This window comes from Pan paniscus, chromosome 1, assembly GCF_029289425.2.
Source record: "Pan paniscus chromosome 1, NHGRI_mPanPan1-v2.0_pri, whole genome shotgun sequence".
Taxonomy (NCBI): Eukaryota; Metazoa; Chordata; class Mammalia; order Primates; family Hominidae; genus Pan; species Pan paniscus.
In genome coordinates this window covers 123536940-123559820 of record NC_073249.2, presented here as the reverse complement: position 1 = coordinate 123559820, position 22881 = coordinate 123536940, and the positions used below count along the sequence as shown (strand labels likewise).

The following is a 22881-nucleotide window of genomic DNA, read 5'->3' as shown; positions in this document are numbered from 1 at the left end:
ACAGAAATTAAAATTTAGCTATTTAACCTGTAATTGCAAAAAGCTTTTCATTTGTCTGTTAATAGTGACCTCTACAGGTCAATCATAACAATAGCATAGAATCCCTAGGTAGCTGCTCTAGACTCAAGATTTATTTAGTGAACAGTGGTATAATTGTACTATTAAATTTAAAATATCTTAGACCCTCAGTGCCAAACTATATTTTAAATTTTTAAGCTCAAGACAAGAATGTAATTGTCTTATATACATTTGTGGAGTCTAATTTCAAAACAAACTAATACTTGACAACGTCTTAGCTGATTTAGTCAAAGAGAATTAATAAATTTTGAAGAAATAGCTTAGAAGCAGAAAACCCCAAAGTGTATGTAATGTTAATCTTTTTATAATGTAAAATTAAGAAGACAATATTATATTATATATTCTTTTTCTGAAAAGTATATGAATATGGAAAGTTGACATAAAAAAATTAATCTATCTTACCTCAGAGCTTTGACAGTATGTTTTTTCTTATTCACCAAGGAATTACTTTTAAAACAATACTACAAATGAGTAATTGTGGAACATTTGCATTTATAAGACTACACTGTACACTATTGTTTTCTTAATATGTGACTAATGCATGGTTTTTAAATGACAATGTACTTCGATAAGTCCACACAAGTTAAAGTATCCCGGTTTGAAATACTAAATTTGATAAGTTTACACAAATAAACTGAGAAATATTTCAATATTGCTACATGTAATTAAATTATATATTGGACTTTTATTCTAAAACTTTTTTACTCAAGTCAGCTAAAAAAATATTCAATTAAATAACTAAGCTTTCTAGTTTTAATGTTATTTTTCTCTAGTTAAACTAGATGTTCTAATGAACCCCTGAAAACTATAAATTCATACATCACATTGTTCTGACTCCAAACTCTTATTCTTTCATCTACTTCCTGTATTTTTGACTTCACTGAGCCATGATGTTCACTGAAATCTCTATATTTTTCCTAGCCCTGGCACTCTCTTGTTAATACCTTACATTCCTTGACTCTATTCTATTTGTGCCACTAAGCTAGCAGAACTCCAACCCTCAATGTCTGCTTTTCTACCTTGGTAGGCCTATTCTCAGAAGGAGGAACTTGACAATATGAGAATATGATTAAGAAATACAAGTATTTCCCAGTAAAATGAGGCAGAATCTCTTGAAAATAACAAGATATGATTGAAATATCTTTGGCTTTCTGAAGTTAATTTTAGTCAATATTAAATGAATTTTTGCTCTCCCATTTACTTGCTAAGACTCCCTCTAAGCCTCAATTTCCTCTTGTGTAAAATGAGCATAAAAATATCTATATCATAGAAAAATTAGTATGAGTGGATGCTTAATATTTGAAAAGCACTTGGAATAGTGCTTGGCACAGAGTAAGTGCTTTATATGTGTTAAAGAAACTGATTCTACTAAAATTCACACAACAGTAATGATTCAGAATTTTGAAAAATCTTGGAAGTACTCATTCTGTCTCATGTCTTTAAAAATGTTCTGCTTCTAATCTTGCCATTAAAAATGGAAACCTATTTTTATGCATGCCACATACATTTCACTATTATGTTATTAACTCTGTAGTGCATTTTTCAATAGAATACTGAAAATGATATTTACTATATTTTTATTTTAAAATTATGTATAATCACCTCACATCCATTAGAATGGCTACTATTAAAACTAACAAAGAAAATAAAAAGAAAAACAAGTGTTGGCAAGCATGTAGAGAAATTGGAACTCTTGTGCATTCTGGTGGGAATGTAAAATTGTGCTGTGGCTATAGAAAATAGTGCGGAGATTCCTCAAAAAATTAAAAATAGAATTATCACATGATCCAGCAATCCTACTTCTGGGCACACGTCTAAAAGAATTAAATGCAAAATATCAAAGATATATTTGCATATTGTGTTTTTTATAGCAGTACTATTCACAATAGCCAAGAGGTGGAAGCAATCCAAATATCCACTGATAGATAAGTGAATAAAAAATGCGATATTTACACACACACACACAATGAGATATTATTCAGCTATAGAAAGGAAGGAAATCCTGTTACATACATGGAATGTATGTAACACATGGAATAACCTTGAGGACATTATACTAAGTGAAATAAGCTAGTTACAAAAACACAAATAATATATGATTCTAGTTATATGAAGTATCTAAAGTAATCCAATTTATAGATAAAGAAAGTAGAATGGTGGTTGCCAGCAGCTACAGGGAAAGGGAAGTGGGGAGTAGTTAATGGATATAGAGTTCCAATTATGCAAAATAATGATGTTCTGGAGATCTGTTGCACCACAGTGAGAATATACTTAGCACCTCTGAACTGTGCACTTAAAAATGGTTAAGATGGTACATTTCTGTATTTTTTTTTACCAATATTAAAATTTTAAAAATTATGCAATATTTTAAGCATAAAGGAAATTTCCCAAAATAATATATTAAGCATCCCTGCGCGCATCACATACATAAATATTACAAACTTAAGATTAGAGAAGTACTTCCTGGATCTTCTTGCCTGAATGTCATGAAGATCTGTATTCTGAATATAAGAACCTGTTATAAAAAAGTGTTTGGAGGGAGAGAGCAGATATATAAATATATAAATAATCTGATAAGGCTCAATTTAGCAGTAGATATAAGGTAGTCTAGATGATGAAAAGATGTTCTGAATTCAGATATTTTGTAGAGTGCATTCGGGTACATTGCAGAAGTGATAAAATTTTGTTTAATGATGTCACTTTTTCTATCCCCCAAACTCTCACCAAAAATGCCTAATTCTTTAGAATAAGTTCCATGAGAACAAAGCAAAAAGAATATCTGTAGGAAAATATTAAAGGTAGCGTCACTTTATTTCAAAATTTCATGGCAGATTGCATACCTAATCCATCTATTTATCAATCTGACCAATTCTGACCTGGGATGATTGAAATACACACAGTAACACATTTAATTTATTTTTTAAATAAAGGTAGACTTATAGACAAACAGTAGGCAGAATCTGGTTGATTTGTTAGACAATGAAGATTGTGCTAATTAAATTAATGTTATTTTTCATATATTTAAAAAATAATTCAAAAATATTTAAGGAGTTTGATAAAATAAAAATATTTTTTATAGAATATTAAATTAGCAATTATTATTCTGGCTCCTTTTGCTTAATTGTTCCTTCCTCGATTTATCTCTTTCCTCTCATATTTTACTATAAGCAGCAAAAAGAAACCAGGACACACTTTCCACACTTTTACAGAAATCTCTTCAGTTAAGTATTCAAGTTCATAACTTACGAGTTAACTTTCCACCCACTGACAGAATATAATTCAGCCAAGTTTTCTGCTACTTTATACCAAAGACTGCCTTTCTTCCTATGTCTAATAACATGTTCTTTATTTCCAGCTGAGTCCTCACCAAAATCTTTTTTAACATCCATATTTTTATCAATAGTCTTTTCAAGACAATCTAGGATTTTTCCATCATTCATTTCAAAAGTCTTCTAGGCTGTACACAGTACTCAATTCCAAAGACACCTCCACTTTTTTAGCATTTGTTACAGCAGCCTACTCTATACCCTACTGTCAGTATCAAAATCTGTATTAGTTTCTTAGAGTTGCCAAAATAAAATGGTTCTGAACAAGGATTTTCAAGGGACTCTGGACAACCTAGTACAGTAGGCATTAAATTGCCAAGGCATTTTTCATGTTATTAAAGTGGATTTTTTAAAAAATGAAGTGTTTATAATACACAATGGCAATTACATACTTTTGCAACTTATTAAACTTTCAGCTTATAATAAAAAGTTTAGAAGTCAACTTAGAATATGTGTGATACATAATTTTTCAAAATTATTTGGAGTTGCAGCACTTAGAATAAATACAATTATATAGTGCAAAAGCTTCTTTTTTTTTTGGAAACTCGAGGAGGTTTTAATAAAATTACCATATGATACAGGACTTTAATATACCATTTTAGGATTCAGAACAAGTCAAAGGTACATAAGCATATATAGATATGAAAAGTTTTAGAATAATTAATGGGAAAATTAAGATGTATGTTTGTAACATGAAACTCTTAAAGTGTAACAACTTTTCCATATGATATTGATTGGTATTCAGTAGTTTGACCACACTGAGATTTGTCTGTCATCAATATGATCCAATACACTTGAATGAAATAGAATGGGGATAGAAAAAGTCTAAAATAGTAAAAGGTGAAAGATTTATATGACTTGAAGAGAAACCAGAAACATATGAAAAAATGCTCAGCATCACTAATGATCAGGGAAATGCAAATCAAAACCACAAGGTGATACCACCTTAATCCTGCAAGAAGAGCCATAATCAAAATTCAAAAAATAATAGATGATGGCGTGATGCAGTGGACAGGGAACACTTCTATACTGCTGGTAGGAAGTACAGCCACTATGGATAGCAGTGTGGAGAGTCCTTAAAGAACTAAAAGTAGAACTACCATTTGATCCAGCAATCCCACTACTGGATATCTACCCAGAGGACAGTAAGTTGTTATCTGAAAAAGATACTTGCACACACATGTTTATAGCAGCACAATTTGCAATTGCAAAAATGTGGAACCAACCCAAATGCCCATCAATCAACAAGTAGATAAAGAAACTAGTACATATATATATATATATATATATATGTGATGAAATAATAGCCATAAAAAGGAATAATACTCAGCCATATAAAGGAATGAACTAATGGCATTCACAGCAACCTGGATGAGATTGGAGACTATTATTTTAAGTGAAGTAACTCAGGAATGGAAAACATCATATGTTCTCACTCATAAGTGAGAGCTAAGCTATGAGGGTACAAAAGCATAAGAATGACACAATGGACTTTGGGGGCTCAGGGGAAAAGGGTGGAAAGCAGGTGAGGGATAAAAGACTACAAATTGGATTTAGTGTATACTGCTCAGGTATTGTGTGCACCAAAATCTCACAAATTACCACTAAAGAAATTACACATATAAGCAAACACCACCTGTTCCCCAATAACCTATGGAAATAAAAAAAGAAAGAAAAAAAAGAAAAAGTCTAAAATAGATTTTATTCACAATGTAATGAAGTACAACTTACCTACTGTAACCAGTTTTATTTTTCTATATCCATACCTTGCAAAGGATATATGTTTCTTGTAGCTATGGAAGCATTCAGAGCTTTTCATAAAGTTTGATTTGACCCAACTGTCTTATAAGAACATCTTCTGTATAAGGAGATATTGTTACTGCTGCTAAAGCAGCGGTCCCCAACCTTTTTTGACACCAGGGACCAGTTTAGTGGAAGACCATTTTTCCATGAACCAAGTGTAGGGGGATGGTTTTGGGATGATTCAAGCACATTACATTTATTGTGTACTTTATTTCTATTATTATTATATTGTAATATGTAATGAAATAATTATACAACTCACTATAATATAGAATCAGTGGGATTCCTGAGCTTCTTTTCTTGCAACTAGATGGTCCCATCTGGGGGTGATAGAAGACAGTGACAGATCATCAGATCATCAGGCATTAGATTCTCATAAGGAGTGGGCAACCTAGATCCCTCGTATGCACAGTTCACTTTCTTTTTTTTTTTTCAGACAGAGTCTCACTCTGTTGCCCAGGCTGGAGTACAGTGGTGCAATCTCAGCTCACTGCAACCTCTGCCTCCCAAGTTCAAGCCATTCTCCTGCCTCAGTCTCCCGAGTAGCTGGGACTACAGGCTCACATCACCAGACTGGCGAATTTTTTTTATTTTTAGTAGAGATGGGGTTTTGCCATGTTGACCAGCCTGGTCTCCAACTCCTGGCCTCAAATGTTCCATCTGCCCTGGCCTTCCAAAGTGCTGGGATTACAGGTGCAAGCCACCATGCCCAGCCTGCACAGTTTACAATAGGGTTCACACTCTTATGAGAATCTAATGCCATCACTGATCTGACAGAAAGTGGACTTCAAGTGGTAATGTGAGCTATGGGGAGGGGCTGTATATACCTATGAAGTTTTACCCACTCACCCACCACTCACTCACCTCCTGCTGTATGGCCCAGTTCCTAACAGGCCACAGACTGCTACTGGTCTGTGGCTTGGGGGTTGGGGACCCCGTGCTAATGGAATCATTTTTGGAACATAAGAAACCATATCTGAGTTGTCTTAAAAAAAAAAAAACACTGCTGAGTTTTTATCAAGCAGTGGAAGTGGAGAAGGGTATTTCAGGCATAGGATATGGAATGAGCAAATGCATGTGGGCATGAGAGAGCATGGTTAATTGGAAGAAGAGCAAATGGTACAGTCTGACTGCAGCTTAGGCTACTCTGGGAGAATGTAGAATGTGGGACCCAGATTATAAAGGTGGATTAGGGAGATGGTGCTAGGTAGAGGGCAGAAGCAGCCTGGGAGGTCACTTACGAGGCCTGATAAAAGCCAATAGCTGTTCAGAAAGCTTTATTTTAAGAGTTAGTAGGGATGTAGAATCAATTAGATTTTGTGATGTGAAAATCAAGTGGGGAAAAAAGTTCTAAAATTAACTCAAGATATATGAGTTGGGTAGCTATTGGCCCCAATGGAGATGAGAAAAGAAAAAGCATCTTTAACATTTTCAGGTTGTATGTTGTGTGTGTGTGTGTGTGTGTGTGTGTGTATTTGTGTGCATGTATGTCAGAGAAATAGAAAATGAGACTGACTCACCTTTTTTATTATGAGGCAACAGGTACATAGATATTCATGAAAAAAAGGGTTCATGTTGTTCCCAGTTTTTTGACATTTATCATTAGAAATAATTTCTAAAAATCATCAAAACTTTGACAAGCTTCAGAATAACAATAAAATAGATAAATGAGGTAGACCTTCTAAAATGTGATACAAAGACATGGAAGCTTATTTATCCACCTCTTTCTAGAATATCATATTAAAGAAAAAACAATGGGCTTAAGGCTATGAAATTTGACTTCCAACCCACAACTCACTAGTTTTGTAACCTTCAGTGGGTCCAAGGCTCAGTTTTCGTAACAATATGTTTCTTCAGTCTCTAAAAACTCTGTAATGTTAATCTTTTCCTTGTGTTTTTTTCTGAACTAGACATTATTTTTCTCCATTTAAATTTTTAGAGCCTTACCCCATGTATTCTTAGGTGAATTCCTTTAAACCCGCAGTTGGAATTAGACATCTTTGAATACCCGCCTTCATTTTACTTCATTCTTCAACTGCAATAAATAGTAGAAAATAATGAATTACAATTGCTTTTTGTATAATATTTATACTCATACAATTTAAAAATATAATTTATTTTAATAGGTAGGTATACAAATTAATGTATGCTTGATTTTTTCAATGTTGACAAAATTATGAATAATTATGTATTTTTTAATAACATGCAATATTCCATAAAACGTACAGTATTTATTATGCTATATCGGTAAACACATTTTTCTGGAGAATGTTATTTTTTAGAACTTTATTTTTTAAGCCTTTAATGTAGTGCTTGAAGAATGAGAAATACAGGATGATGAAGCTACAGGTGTGAACAGCCTTTAATTACTCCAATGTAAATTAAATTTATAGTTTTGAAAAAACCTAAAGGATTAATCTATGTTTAGTTCTAACACTTCAGAATTTCCATTTATTTCTTAATTTATAAAAAATTCTACTTAGGTTAGGCCAGGTGTGGTGGCTTATGCCTGTAATACCAGCACTTTGGGAGGCCAAGGCGGGTAGGATCACTTGAGGTCAGGAGTTCGAGACCAGCCTGGCCAACATGGTGAACCCCCCCTCCATTCCTACTACAAATATAAAAATTAGCTGGTCGTGGTGTCACACACCTGTAATTCCAGTACTCAGGAGACTGAGGCAGGAGAATTGTTTGAACCCAGGAGGCAGAGGTTGCAGTGAGCTGAGATCCCACAGAAAGTGGACCTTAAGTGGTAATGTGAGCTATGGGGAGTGACTGTACATACAGATGAAGTTTTACCCACTCACCCACCACTCACCTCCCGCTTTGTGGCCACTGCACTCCAGCCTGAGCAATAGAGTGAGATTCTGTCGCAAAAAAAAAAGAAAAAAAGAAAAGAAAAATTCTACTTAGGTTAAGCACTCAAGAGTTTCCATAAAATTTTCATTTTTAATCCAACATTATTAAAATTATCAAATTTTTTATCAATTTCAGTTTATAAATAACATGAATTTTTACATTAATGATAGTGATAAGATGGATATATAGAATCCATAAGTAATCCAAAACCTTATTTCAACCAATGTCCTACTTTCCACGCTATTTATGAGTACTAACAAGAAATATTATAATTTCCTATATTGATATTTTTATGTTCTATTTCCTCTGACAAAGACTGAAAGAATTATGAATATCAAAAATTCAGGATAAGTTATGTCAAGTCAAATAATTTGTTTCCAGCTGTAAGGGATTATTAAATTTGTGGTTAAAACATTTAAAGTTTGAGTAAATTTTTTCCTTTTTGTTAAAGTTTCGACATCAGAGATAAATATCTCATTTGAATTCTTTGCACAGGTTACTTGATGTGGTAAATTCCACAAATGGCCACAGTTTTTTGCAATGCTTTCTATAAAAAAGTGAAGTGGTTTCTCTATCTCTTTAATTCAAGCATGGCTAGTGGTTTACTTTGGCTAGAAGAACATGCCAGAAGTACTATTCAGTAAGTTCCAAGAATGGACTTCAAGAAGCTTTGCAATTTCTTCTCTTGCTCCTGAAATTCTGACACCATCACATGAATGATCTCTGACTAGTGTAGTGAAAGGTTGAAACAATGTCAGAAGCTTATCATTCCTGTTTTCCTCATAAAACCATCATAAAGGAGCCAGCCCCAGCCAGTATACAAAATGATCATAGACACTTGCGAAAGGTTTGTCAAGATTAGCCAAGTCTAGCCCAGACCAGAAGAACTGCCCAGTGGAGGCCAGCCTGGAATCATAAACAAAATACATAGAAATTTTAAGCTATTAACTTGTGGGGTAGTATGTTATGAAGCAAAGGCTAACTGATGAATTTGATAAAACTTTTATGTACTATAGATTTCATATTAACAAAAATGTTGATATCTATAATGTTGATGATCTGTTCTGGAATATTGTAGAATCGAACTATTAATTGAATGACAAAATTCCAAAAATGGCTAGAAGAGTACCATCATAAAAATACATACCTGTATTTTTATCTGTATCTCTCATTTGTTGAATTTGGCCACAGTTAGTGTCAGTTATTGTGCTCCTGGGAATATGTCATTTCCTTTCTACATCTGTCTTTGCACATCCAGGTACTTATTGGGGTAAGTCTTCTTATCCTGTAGGACAAAGTTAATGACATAGACATGTAAAGGGGAAGTCAGGTGCGGCTGTAGGAAAGTAGTTGTATGAGACTAGAGATAAATTAAGCATTACTTTCCTATCACTCTGGTAATGGTCTCAAACCTCTGTGGGCCTTCTATTTCATGTGGTGTAGATTATAAAACATGGGACAGAAATTCTAACTTTATCCAGGCTCAGAAGAAAATAGTACTTGCTTATGCAGGGTGTACTGTTCTTACAAGCCATTTCTGAGATAGGAAACTATTAGGTCAGTGCAAAAGTGATTGTGGTTTTTGCTATTACTTTTAATGCAACAAAGTTCTACAACATCTAGTAAAATTAGAGCTTTGATATTAAATTATTCCCATGAATTTTCACAACCTGATTGTTTTGAGTGTGTTTATACTGCAGAAATTTCATCAATAACTTCATGTGATACAATTGATCCTTGGCCGGGGAGATACCAACTTCCGAGAGTACTGTTTTCCATAAATACTGTCTTCTATTTTTAGCCTAAGTTAGGGTGGGATACCCTGAATTAAAAGTCATTGATGCATTAATGATATCACCTCATGTTTATCTGTTAGGTAATAGTCTTGAAAACATTTCCATTTAATTGTCACAAAAGTTCCGTTTTACCACTAGAAATTTATTCCTTCTTTCTTTTTTTCTCTTCCTTTCTTCTTTCCTTTCTCCCTCTCTTCCTTTTTTCTTCCTTCCTTCGACTCTTTCTTTTCTTTTCCTTTCTTTTTTCTTTCCTTATTTCCTTCCTTCTCTCTTTCTCTCTCTCTTCTTTCCTTTGTATCTTTCTCTCTTTCTTTCCCATTGCATTAGCCCATTTTCACACTGTTATAAAGACATACCCGAGACTGGATAATTTGTAAAGGAAAGAGGTTTAATTGACTCACAGTTCCACATGGCTGGAGAGGGCTCAGGAAACTTACAAACATGGCAGAAGGCAAAGGGGAAACAAGGACCTTCTTCACAAGGCAGCAGGAAAGAAAGAGGAAAGCCCAGGGCAAACTGTCATTTACAAAACCATCAGATCTCGTGAGAACTCACTCATTATCACCTGAACAGCATGGAGAAGACTGCCACCATGATTCAATCACTTCATACCAGGTCCTTCCCTTGACGCATGGGGATTGATGGGATTACAGTTTAAGATGAGATTTGAGTGGGGACACAGCCAAACCATATCACCAATATTAGAAAAAAATGAGAAAGTAGGGCTAAAATACCTAGTTTATTAATTATACTGAATATGACCAAAATAAGCAAGAAACACTGAAAGACTGAAAACTAATATGGAAAAAAAATCAGACAAATATTAACTAAAGTAATACGCATATTGCTATAGTAACTACAAAAAAAAGCCTTAAGGCAAAATATATATATATATCCCAGAAAAGGTCTGGTGGAGTGCACCTGTAGTGCCAGCTACTCGGGAGTCACAAGAATCGCTTGAGCCCTGGAGGCGGAGGTTGCAGTGAGCCGAGATCACGCCACTGCACTCCAGCTTGAGCTACAGAGTGAGATTCAGTCTCAAAAAAAAAAAAAATCACAAAATATATAGAAATTGTTGATAAATTCAAACACACTAAAAGAATAAAAAAGCTTTTATTTACAAATAGTCAACATAAAGACGGTGAAAAGTCAAGCCATAGGTAGAAAAATACACTTGTTGCATAAATTTGATGAAGTGTTTATTTGCAGAATATGTAACAACCACAGATGTTCCCCCAACTAGTGATGGTTCTACTTACATTTCAACTTTATGGTGGTGTGAAAGTGATACTCATTCAACAGAAACTATTTGAAATACCCATACAACTGTTATACTTTTCAATTTCAGTATAGTATTCAAAAATTACAGGAGATATTCAACACCTTATTATAAAATTAGCTTTGCGTTCAATGATTTTGCTCAACTGTAGGCTAAGTGTTCCTAGCACATTTAAGGTAGGCTGTGCTAAGCAATAATATTTGGTAAGTTAAGTGTATTAAATGCATTTTTAACATGATATTTTAAATTTACAATGGGTTTATCAGTATGTAATCACATTGTAAGTTGAAGAGTATTGGTGTAAACATATTTTTTGCAAAAAAAAAAAAATCCACTATGTGGGCAAAGATCTCAAAAACACATCAATAGGTAAACTAAAAAAGAAAAAAAAATGTAAAATTATGCTTGAAATTACAAGCAATCAGAGAAAGGCAAATAAAAGCAAAACTGAGATACCACATAACAGACTGAAAAATATTAATCTAACTATATTGGCAAGGATGAAAAACAAAAGTGCTTTTCATGCAGTAATTGAGTTGCTACATTCCTACTTCTCTTTTTATAACTTTAAAACACTAAACAGTAATACAATCAACAAATGTTAGGCTGGATTCCCAATAAAACAAGACTGAAAGAGGAATTAACATCTAGAAAGATTATTAGGAGAGTTCACTGTGTAACCACACCTGTGAATGGCTAAATAATGTTGGGCAGTGGAAGAAGTTGAATTATTATAAAGTAACAAAAGGCTTCAGTCCATCACCCAAAAAGCTCTGAAACAAGGATGTCACTTCTAAGTTGTATGGAATGTAGGCAAAGGGAGCTGTAACTTTTTTGTTTGTTTGTTTAGACAGGGTCTCTCTCTGTAGCCCAGGCTTGAGTGCAGTGGTTTGAATACCGCTCACTGCAGCCTCAACTTCCTGGGCTCAAGTTATCCTCCTGCCAAAGTCCCCCAAGTAGCTGAGACCCTAGGCACATGCCACAATGCCTGGCTAATTTTTATAATTATTTGTGGAGATGTGCTTTGCCATGTTGCCCAGGCTGGTCTCGAACTCCTGTGTTCAATCCATCCACCCATGTCAGCCTCCCAAAGTGTTGGGATTATAGGCATGAGCCACTGCACCAGCCGGGGAAGTGCCTTCTTGCTGGACACAAATCAGTCATTGGATGAAGGCTGCCCGTGCAGAGACAGTAAGGCAGATTCCTTGTTCTAAGGGAGATTTGGAGGGAAAGACTGAGCTATCAGAAACTAACACTGCTGGCATCTCTGTACTAAGAATCTTGGTACTGAAGGGGGAATCTGGGCAGTCTAATACAGCCTTATTTACTACAGTCCACTTAAATCCCCTCAAATCCACCCCATATGTATAATAAGTTTACCCTATCTGGTAATATCTCCTCTAATATTCTAGGTGATCATTTTTTTAAGGAAAGTAAAAGAGAAATATTAATGGAAAAGCTTTAGCCCTATTACTATAGACAATGGTTACACTTTTTTTTTCCTGCAAGTTTCTTGGTACAGGGAACCAGAAGTCATTGTGTAGTACCATAATAGAGTTTATTGAGTCTTTTATTTTGACCTCTGATGGAAGAATTCGCACTCTGTCAACTGGAATGTCTAAAGCCAAAGAGCCAAAGCTGTGAGAATAGAATGTACAAGTTCAAGTGCGTAGCTGAGAGTGATGATAAATCAAGCCACTCCTACTTTTACTCATTATTTTACTCATCACATTTTTTCACTCATATTTTAAGAATATACATTGTAGCCATAGATAACAAAGTATCAACTACTATAATTCATTTAGCATTTATTTATACTGTGTTCTGGAAAATGGCTATCCATCCTGGCAGAATTTATCTCCAACCTGGAGTCCCAGCTTCAAAATTCTGTTGCATCGCTTTTATTAGACTGGAAACTTTTGGATGAAGCATTGTGTAGACCCTATATGCAAGTGTCTACTACCATACCTATTTTGCTGTGAATAGTCTTCCACATTTTGATACAGCAATATGCAGAATCCTTTCTTGATGATTAAACATTCTCTAAGGACTTGGAAAATAGTTTTGGAAAGCAGTAAGACTTGCACTTGATCTCCCCTAGTATTTTCGCTTTTATCTATATGCTAGGAATCAAGATAGAGCTCTAACAACTATTAAGTGTCTCCATTTAAAATTTATGTCAGCAACTAGAGAAATGACCACTCAGTGGGTCCATCAAATCAGTTAACCCACTGTGAAATGGACCTGGACCAAGATTCTATTTATGGGCCACCATAAACCCCAACTCTAACAGAGAATCAAGATAATGCTTTGGATACCTGGGTACCAATGTCAGTTCAGACAAAGAATCAAACCATCTTCAAAATGTTTGAATATTCCCCTTTCTTCAGTGTAATGATACCCTAATAAATAGCTGTAGGTCTCTTGGGGGAAAAAAAACCCTGAAGAATCTTTACTGTACATAATGGCTATAGTGTTTTCATTCATTGGGTTCCATGTATGAACACTTGCTCAGAACTAGAAACTGGACAAGAAATAGTGACTTTTGGCAGGTTTTAACCTCACTTTCCTGAAAATTCTTCTTTAATTTTTTATAATATAAATTGTGCAATACCCATTCTGAACACTGTACAATAAAGTGGAACTCATTTATTCAGTAGTTGAGAAGGAAGAGATCAGAATTCTGGGCGCTGAAACAACTAGAACTGTGGGCCAGGTTACCAGAAAGGGGACAGCCTAATAGAAAGGAAGCTTATGAGAATTCATGAGGATTACCTGCTGTTTTTTGGTCAGGAGCTAAATGGTAGAAGCAAAATGTGAGGCCCTACATAGCCTAGCAGAGATTGCCTCCTACACGTCTGAAAACTGAATGATGATGCCAGAGTGCTGCAACAAACTGGAGTTATAATCCAGGTACAGTGGAGACACTTCACTGAGAATTTTGGTCAATTACTTGAGTTCTGCAAGGCTACATCTCATGAGCATTGATGCCCCATTACAGAAAGACCTATACCATAAAGATAAATAAATAAAACCATGCCTGAAACATACATAAAATTCACCAGTGATTTAACAGTTTTCCAGAACATATTTCAACACCCTGTAAAGGAAGACCACTTAATCTAGACTTTCTGTTATGTACTCACCAGTGTCTACTAAAATTATAAATTGCTATACCTGAAAGAAACAAGGGAGGGTAATCCACATGAAGAATGTAAAAAGCAGCCAATAAAAACAAACCCAAAGATAACCCAGATGTTGGAATTAGCAGACAAGGGCTTACAGGAGCTCTGTTCAAAGATTTAATGAAATACGTGGTCATAGTGAGTGAGCAGGTTGGAGATTATGGATGCATATTGTAATCCCTAGAGAAGGCATTAAGAAAAAGAAGTATGAAGAGGAATAACTGAAAAACTGACTTAGTGAGTGAGCAGGTTGGAGTATGGGAATAGGAAATAAACAAATGGATATTCTAAAGCTGAAAAGTACTATATCTGAAATGAAAAAAATACTGTTTTGATTTAATAGCAAATAAGATATCACAGAATGAAGAGTTACTGGGGTAAATACATATCAAAATAAATTATTCAATCTGAAGATTGAATAGACAAAGGAGATTACAAATTAATAACCAGTGCCTTTGTGCCATGTGAACAAATATCAAGCAGTTTGCTAGGAATTTTAGAGGACAGGACAGATACAGCAAAAAACATATTTCAGAAAACCATCATCAAAAAGTTTCCCAAATTTGGTGTAAAAATCAAGTTAATATTCAAGAAGTCCAAGGAATCCAAAGAATAATAAATACAAACAGATCCACAGTATAACTCTTGTAGTCAAACCTCTGAAAAAAAGAGAAAAAACAAATATTTCAAAAGCACCTACAAACAAATATACAGGGAAAGAACAGTAAGAATTATTGCTGACTTTTTAGGAGAAAATCTGGCAGACAATGAAACATCTTTGAGGTGCTAATAGAAAAAAGAACTCAGAAGTCTATATTAAGTGATAATATCTCATGTAAATGAAGGCTTAATGTTAACATTTTCAAACAAACAAAAGCTGAGAAAATAAGTCACCAACAGATCTATTCTACAAGAATGATAAAGGGAGTTTTTGAGGTTTATGAGGAATGACACTACGTAGAAATCCATACAAGAATAAATGAAAAGCACCAGAAGTGCTAAATTGGTGGGTAAACATTAAAAGAAAAAAAATATATATTTGCTTCAAAACAGCATTTTAAAGTAGAAATAAGAACACTCTATTGTGATGTTTATTACATACATAGATTTAAAGTATATGATGACAATACTCAAAAGAATGGAGTGCAAATGGAATGTTACCGTTGTAAGGTTATTACACTTCATGTGAAGCAGCACAGTATTATATTAACTTGAAACAGACTATGTCAGATTAAGGATGCATATTGTAATCCCTAGAGACAGCATTAAGAAAAAGAAGTGCAAAACAGAATCACTGAAAAACTGACAGGAATTTAAAAAGTAATTTTTAAAAACTAGCTTACATGGTTGAGTTGGGTTCAAAGGTGAGGAGAGTGAGACAGAATTTGATGAACTGTAGTATAAGCAACTTAATTAAAGTAGAGGTGAGTAATTAAAACTATTTTGAGCTGATTTCTCCTTTTCATTGTTGCATTTTTACTCTTCAATATACTGTATTACCAGCTAATTTGTGAACTCTTTAACTCTGTTAGCTTTCTTTTCTTTTGGAGTTGTCAGCAGTGTCATATTATGAATGAAATAAGGCTTGATATGTAATATTTATGTTTGCCAAACATGAAGAGCTGAATCCTTGGTGCCAAGATGTTTGTCAAGAGCCAAGAAAGCATCTGTGTTAACAATTATGAGATGTAAGGCACAAAATGCCAAAAATCTATTAGAAGAAAAAAAAGATCGCTTGATGAAATCTCTGAAGAAAAATACCTGTGAATACAAGGCAAAGGATCCATTTGTAGGCCCACTCATTTGAAGCTCCTGATAACATTAACCCTATAATGGTTAATGGAAAGAGGCTGAACTTGAAGAAAGGCTGTGAAAGATGCTAGAATACAGATAGGATTTTAAACTTCTGAAAACATTTACTTACTGCAACTTGGCTTGAGATATTCTAACTATTTTGATGATGACGTGGGGAATGGCTTATGTCAATAAATTTATATAAGACTCTGGAAGTCAAAGTAACCAACAGAATAATCCTGCTATGTTACTCAAGAATCTCAGAGAGACTATAATCCTGTAGAGAATCACCCTTAGAAGAGGAAAATAAAACCCTTACTGCAAGCCCCACACCTGAAAGTTTCCACACTTTGGACTAACATCCTTAATATTTCCCAAGTTCCCTTATGGTTCTTGAAACCATCCAGGGCCATGCAGGCATGCTAAGTCCAGACCAGGGCCCATGTGGACCACAGTCTCTGTTTTTCCCCTTTTGAGTGTTCTCCAAACCTCCATTCTGTGTGTGGTCTTGACCAAACGGTGTGAGTAGTCTGAGATTTTCAGCTATACTAACTATGCTTGAGCCCTGGTTCCTGGGCCATGGTTTAGCAAATGGCTCACTCCGGCTGGCCGAAGTAGTATTTCTGTAATGGTGTATTGTGAGATTGGCCCTAGAATCATACTCATATGATAATTTTTGATGACTCACTCATGTTGAACACAAGCCAAGATCAATGCTATTGGCTGTCATTGGTTTATCATCAAATCTTGGCCTTGAACTCTATGTATGGCTCTGTGCATGGGTTATCCTTTGTACATATTTTAACCACAGCATCAACTTTAGTCAACAATACAGAAGGGAGATGGGAGTAGCAGTTAACATTCTTTACTCTGTGAACCTCTGCCAATGGCACACAGAGTGGTCATCCCACCTTTCTGCAGACTCCACATTACATGTTATTTTCTACTGGTGCCCATTAGAAGGCTTTTGAAATGATAGCTCTGTGATGCTAATGGTCTCTTCCAATTGATGTTTTCTATTGTCTTTAATCTGTGTAGTAGTGTCATGTTCTTCTGGGTACATTTTAAGACTTGCCCGTTGAAGAACAGCCAATGAGACAACTCTTCTTGCACTGCCAACAGGCCCCTTATCTTTTATCCCCACTGTTGGCAGTATATGTAGGCAGGGGTGCAGTCTGTATTGAAAGAGATTATCTCTTAGGAGTGCAGTCATTATTGCCTACGAGTTCAAGAGAAGACATCATTGAAAATAAGTTGTTCTAAGTTTATACTATTCAATTCCTAGTAGTAAATTTACTAAGAGCAGAAAAGTAATGACAATTTATGAAATTATAATTACATCACATGTTATCATTACATTTTCTGCTTGCTCTAAGACTTGCATGAGTATCATTACCAGTGAAATACTTTGAGAAAGGCATTGTAAGCCAGTATTCACAGCAGCATGATGGATGACATGGAACCATAAGAAATGACTAACCAGCATTAAATAAGTGGTATAAGAATTGCAGAGGTGAAAAGACCTGCATTGTTTTAATATTAATAGATTCCAAACAGCCATGTCATTGTCAGTAAGAAGTGTTGCTGCCTTTTTCTTGTAATGAGAGATATAAAATTATCCAAGAATTGCACTTTGACAATAAAGAACAAAAACAAATGGTTCCTCAATCTAAATGAGAAAGGATAGTGTCTAAACACTACGAGGAATCCTCTTGCACTGCTTGGCAATTGTAAAAATGTATGTGCTTCTTCTTTATTCACTGCTCTAAATCATCATCATCATGCCTTATAGGGACTCATGAATTTTGCAAATTTTTAAATCAAATTATTTATTTCAATCCCACCAAAAAATATTTTCCTGCTGTCCCATATATTCTAGCAGTGGCCCCACTTCTTGGAAAAGGCTGCGGCAGAGGATGGGCATAAGAAAGCGAGAGAAGAGTAGAATGAACAACTATTTTTGAGTGTCTGTACTAGATGTTTTATATTACCTACTCATTTAATTATCACAATTGCTTATAAAATAGACATGAATCTATTGCTTACTAAGAAACAGTACACAAAATGGTTAAACAATTTGTTCAACATCATACAACTAATAATGAACAGAACCAGATTTAAAATCCACATCTGTGTCACTGTGTAATTTTTCATTTATGATATACTAGGTAATGTTTAGAGCTAAGACAAATAATTTACTTCTATCAAGAAGAGTTTATTTCAACAAGATAATTGGTAGAACAAGAATCCAACATTAAAGACATTTCAGCAATAGTCTCTACAACTGTGTAATTTGTCCTTGTGATTTTCAAAGAGTCCTTTTAATCTTTCTTGGCATTCTTCCCTTTTTTAAAAAAACTCGTTAGCAATGTAAAGCAAACTTTAAAGTAGCAGAATCTAGCTCCCTAAGGAGGGAATATAACAATGACTTTACTTGTGACTTTGCTGCCTTCAGTGAGAATAGGTCCATTGAACACCAATTTAAAGAGTAGGGTTAATGTAGTTATAGGAAAACTCATCAAGGAAAATGCTGATCTTTAATTCTAACTGCTCAATTAAATAGAACAACTGAAAAAGACCCATCCTATTTGGTGTCCAGGTAAAAATAAATGTAGGCCGCAGAAATTTTTTTAAATTCCTGATTGCTTTTTCTATAATCTCCAAGTTGTTTACTTCGGGGCAAATAATCTTTTATTTTGGCCACTCATAACACAAAGAGATGACTGAGATGTAGATAACCCTAGTCACCAGACACTGTTCTAAATGCTTGATATGTATATTGTTTTATGTAATCTTTATATCTTTCTAATGAGAAAAATACTATTACTATTTTTATTGCCATTTTGTTGAAGAGAAAAGTGAGAATGAAAGTCTCTGTCACTTCTCTAAGGTCACACAACGTCTAATGGCAGAGTAGAATTTTAATCCAGCCAATCAGGCTTTAGAGCCTATCCTTTAATCACTACCCAATACAGCCTCTCCGTACAGTACAGTGGGGATGAGCACAGATTCTGGAGCCAGATATCCTGAATTCAAAATACAGCTTCACTACATACTAAGTATGTGACTTGGAGCTTAATTTCTCTCAGCCTCAGTTTCCTAATTTGCATAATGGAATGATATATTATACAGATCCTTACCAGGATTAAATTAGGTAGTCCATGTAGAGCACTTGGCTCAGTGCTCAATAATTGCAAGTATTCAATCATTATAAGCCATGATTATGGTAAGGAAGTAGCTCTTCCCCTCTATTAGATAAGATGGGTGAGAAAGATTCAATGAGAGATAGCCTAATTCTTTTGTAACATAAGATGGACAGAGAAACAGCCAATATATGGGTATTTTAACATATAAATAATACATATCCTTAACCTTAGAGTTATGATTTTAAGAAAGATCTCAAAAATACTGTACTGTTCATTCATGGAAATTATAATGTTATATTTTATCTAATCCAAGAAGCTATTGATAAGATGTCCCATTACCATTTATTATACAACATTAGCAAAATGCTCCCAATTACATTGTGATAAATGGCTTTTCGCTTATAATTTTATTGAAAACATCATTTTGTATTCAGACAGGTTTTTAACATATATCACATAAGAAAAATGTTAGTAAAACCATTTAATTCATTTATTAAAAACTTTGTTAATGTCGGACTCTATTGGTTTTCAAAACAATATTGCTCTCTGTCCCATCAAAATAATTGGTAAGGCAGCATTTCTTAAAAGAGTCTTGTATTCTAGTCTTCCAAGATTTTCTTTCAAGTTGCTGACACCCAATCTAAAAGTTGTGATGCAGGTGTTTTTTCTATTTTAGTAAGCTCATACTTTTATTTTTTCTCAATTCAATTACATTTTGTTAAAATTGTAGTAGCATCTGTTTGAAGACAACAGACTGTTAACAAATTGATGTTTCAATACTCTAACAGTTATCTTGTGTGATACATTAATATGGTCATAGCAGCCTCTTTTTGCTTTCAAATTTGTTTTATCTACTTCAGTGGATTTGGCAATTTTTCCAGTTTCAAGTGCATCACTAAGTGTATAGTAACAATAGGTCTAGTTCCAACAACACATGTAACTTAACGAGGTGAGTAAAATATAAACTGCTATGCCAGGTTTAGATGTGTACAGGCACCGACTATTATGTCACAATTGAGACTTAGTTGACAATAGTTGTAAGATGCATATTAGCTTCAGATATATTAATATTTGGAAAAAATATTCAATTTGATGAAATGTGGTACCTTAATTTACTACATTGCTTATCTGATTATATAAACACATCTGTCACATCCTTCACTACCTTCACTATTGATAGCTTTGCATACTTAACAGGAACATATTTACATTCCCAAACTTCATGGAATAGAGATAGCTAGTATCCAGTCACTGTGGTATCAAGAGACATACTGTCTACTAACTCATATGCAAAGAATCAAAATAAAAGCTTATGAGCTGTATTTAATCAAAAGTTGACCTTTTGTACGTCATATTTATATTCAGACCTCCTTCTAACATCCTACACCCATCAATGAACTTAATTGTTCTGTGTTTTGAAGAAATATAATATACCGTGAGAGTATGCCCAGTTCTTTCTGTATCTGTAAGGAAATAATAATAAGCCTTACATTAGAGGTTCAAGGTTGTATGGCAAATTTCAAAAACTGGGATCATTTATTCATCAATCTTCTGCTCTTTCCTGTAAAATCTGCTGAAAAGGCTTACACAAAGTTTAGAACTTGAATTCAATTGGATCTTTACATCTAAGCAATAATTTTTTGAAGAATGAACATTAAGATATGTATCCTCTTAAAATCTTCACATTTATATTGTTTGCTCCAATTGTTAAAGTTCTCCTTTAATATTGTTTTCTGAATATGCTGCTACTTTAATACTATTTGTACTCTGAGTACACCACGCAGAAGCAATCAAAGGCAGTATAATTTTTCAAAGTAGCTACACGATTTACAGATAATAGAGGCTAGAGATTAAAGAACAAAAGGAACATCCTGATTAAAACTGAAATGTCAAATTTAAATCTTTAACAATCTTTCTTAACAAACTAAGTCATTCTCTGTTCTTAAACACAAGGAGACAAGCATTCTACAAGAATTTGGTCTATAATTACATTTTTAAGTACTTTTTTTATACTGATGTTTTATTTTGTCTCTGGTATTTATCTCTTCCAAGTATTTTAGCTTTCCCAAATATTTTAGAAATTAGAGTCTTTTAATATTTAAAACATTTTAGGTATTTCAAGGTACTTAAGAAATTAGAGGGAATATATGCAGTAAATCTCTGTTCATGCATTTATCGATGCATCTTAATATATTTATTAGACAGTATTTTGTTATAGGTTGTGAGAAATATAAAAATATATAATTCTAAATGTCTGTAGCAAGAAAACCCAAGAAGATGAACAGTGAAATTATATGGTGCAAAATATGATGAGATATAATTTTAAGATTGCTTTAAGAATTAAAAGACCTTTTCATGTATGTTGTGCTAGAACCATATCAGTTACAATTATGTTTGACTTTATAACAGAGATTCAGTTTCAATGACTGAAGACAGTGGTGGTTCATTTCTAACCTAGGCCTTCCAAGGACATTCTAGGGAACATCTTCATTTCTGTCAACCATAAGACAAAAAGGAGCACAGAGGATCACTTGTAGGAGGGTTTTATGAGCCAGACCTGGAAGGAGCACAGATCACTTTCATATTCCACTGGCTAGAACTTAGTCACATGACCACTTTTAACTTCAATGAAAATGAGGAACGTCTGTCAGCTGAGAAGGAAGAAGAGGCTATGGTTTAGGCTGGCACTTAGCAGTTATGTCACTTTTCCTTAGAGGATTTTTGTGATCATTAAATGAATTAATACATATGAAGCACTTAAAAGACCATCGAGGATAGGAAGAAACTGCATCAACTAATGAGCAAAATAACCAGCTAACATCATAACGACATGATCAAATTCACACATAACAATATTAACCTTAAATGTAAACGGGCTAAACGCTCCAATTAAAAGACACAGACTGGCAAACTGGATAAAGAGTCAAGACCCATCAGTGTGCTGTATTCAGGAAACCCATCTCACGAGCAGTGACACACATAGGCTCAAAATAAAAGGATGGAGGAAGATCTACCAAGCAAATGGAAAACAAAAAAAGGCAGAGGTTGCAATCCTAGTCTCTGATAAAACAGACTTTAAACCAACAAAGATCAAAAGAGACAAAGAAGGCCATTACATAATGGTAAAGGGATCAATTCAACAAGAAGAACTAAGTATCCTAAATATATATGCACCCAATACAGGAGCACCCACATTCATAAAGCAATCCTTAGTGACCTGCAAAGAGACTTAGACTCCCACAAAATAATAATGGGAGACTTTTACACACCACTGTCAACATTAGACAGATCAACGAGACAGAAAGTTAACAAGGAAATCTAGGAATTGAACTCAGCTCTGCACCAAGCGGACCTAATAGACATCTACAAAACTCTCCACCCCAAATCAACAGAATATACATTCTTTTCAGCACCACACCACACCTATTCCAAAATTGACCACATAGTTGGAAGTAAAACACTTCTCAGCAAATGTAAAAGAACAGAAATTATAACAAACTGTCTCTCAGACCACAGTGCAATCAAACTAGAACTCAGGATTAACAAACTCACTCAAAACTGCTCAACTACATGGAAACTTAACAACCTACTCCTGAATGACTAGTGGGTACATAA

General features: G+C 34.3%; 1 non-coding gene across 2 annotated transcripts in view; it reads right to left on the bottom strand.

The window, feature by feature from the left end:
* LOC103784425 (uncharacterized) overlaps positions 1–22881 on the bottom strand; it is a 294503-nt gene that overhangs the window by 231099 nt on the left and 40523 nt on the right. For both annotated transcript variants that reach the window (XR_004665026.3, XR_008626072.2), the window contains 3 exons: positions 9214–9351; positions 8026–8074; positions 7155–7242 (listed from right to left, as the gene is read on the bottom strand). This is a non-coding gene — a transcript (uncharacterized LOC103784425). The remainder of the gene's footprint in view (positions 1–7154; positions 7243–8025; positions 8075–9213; positions 9352–22881) is intronic.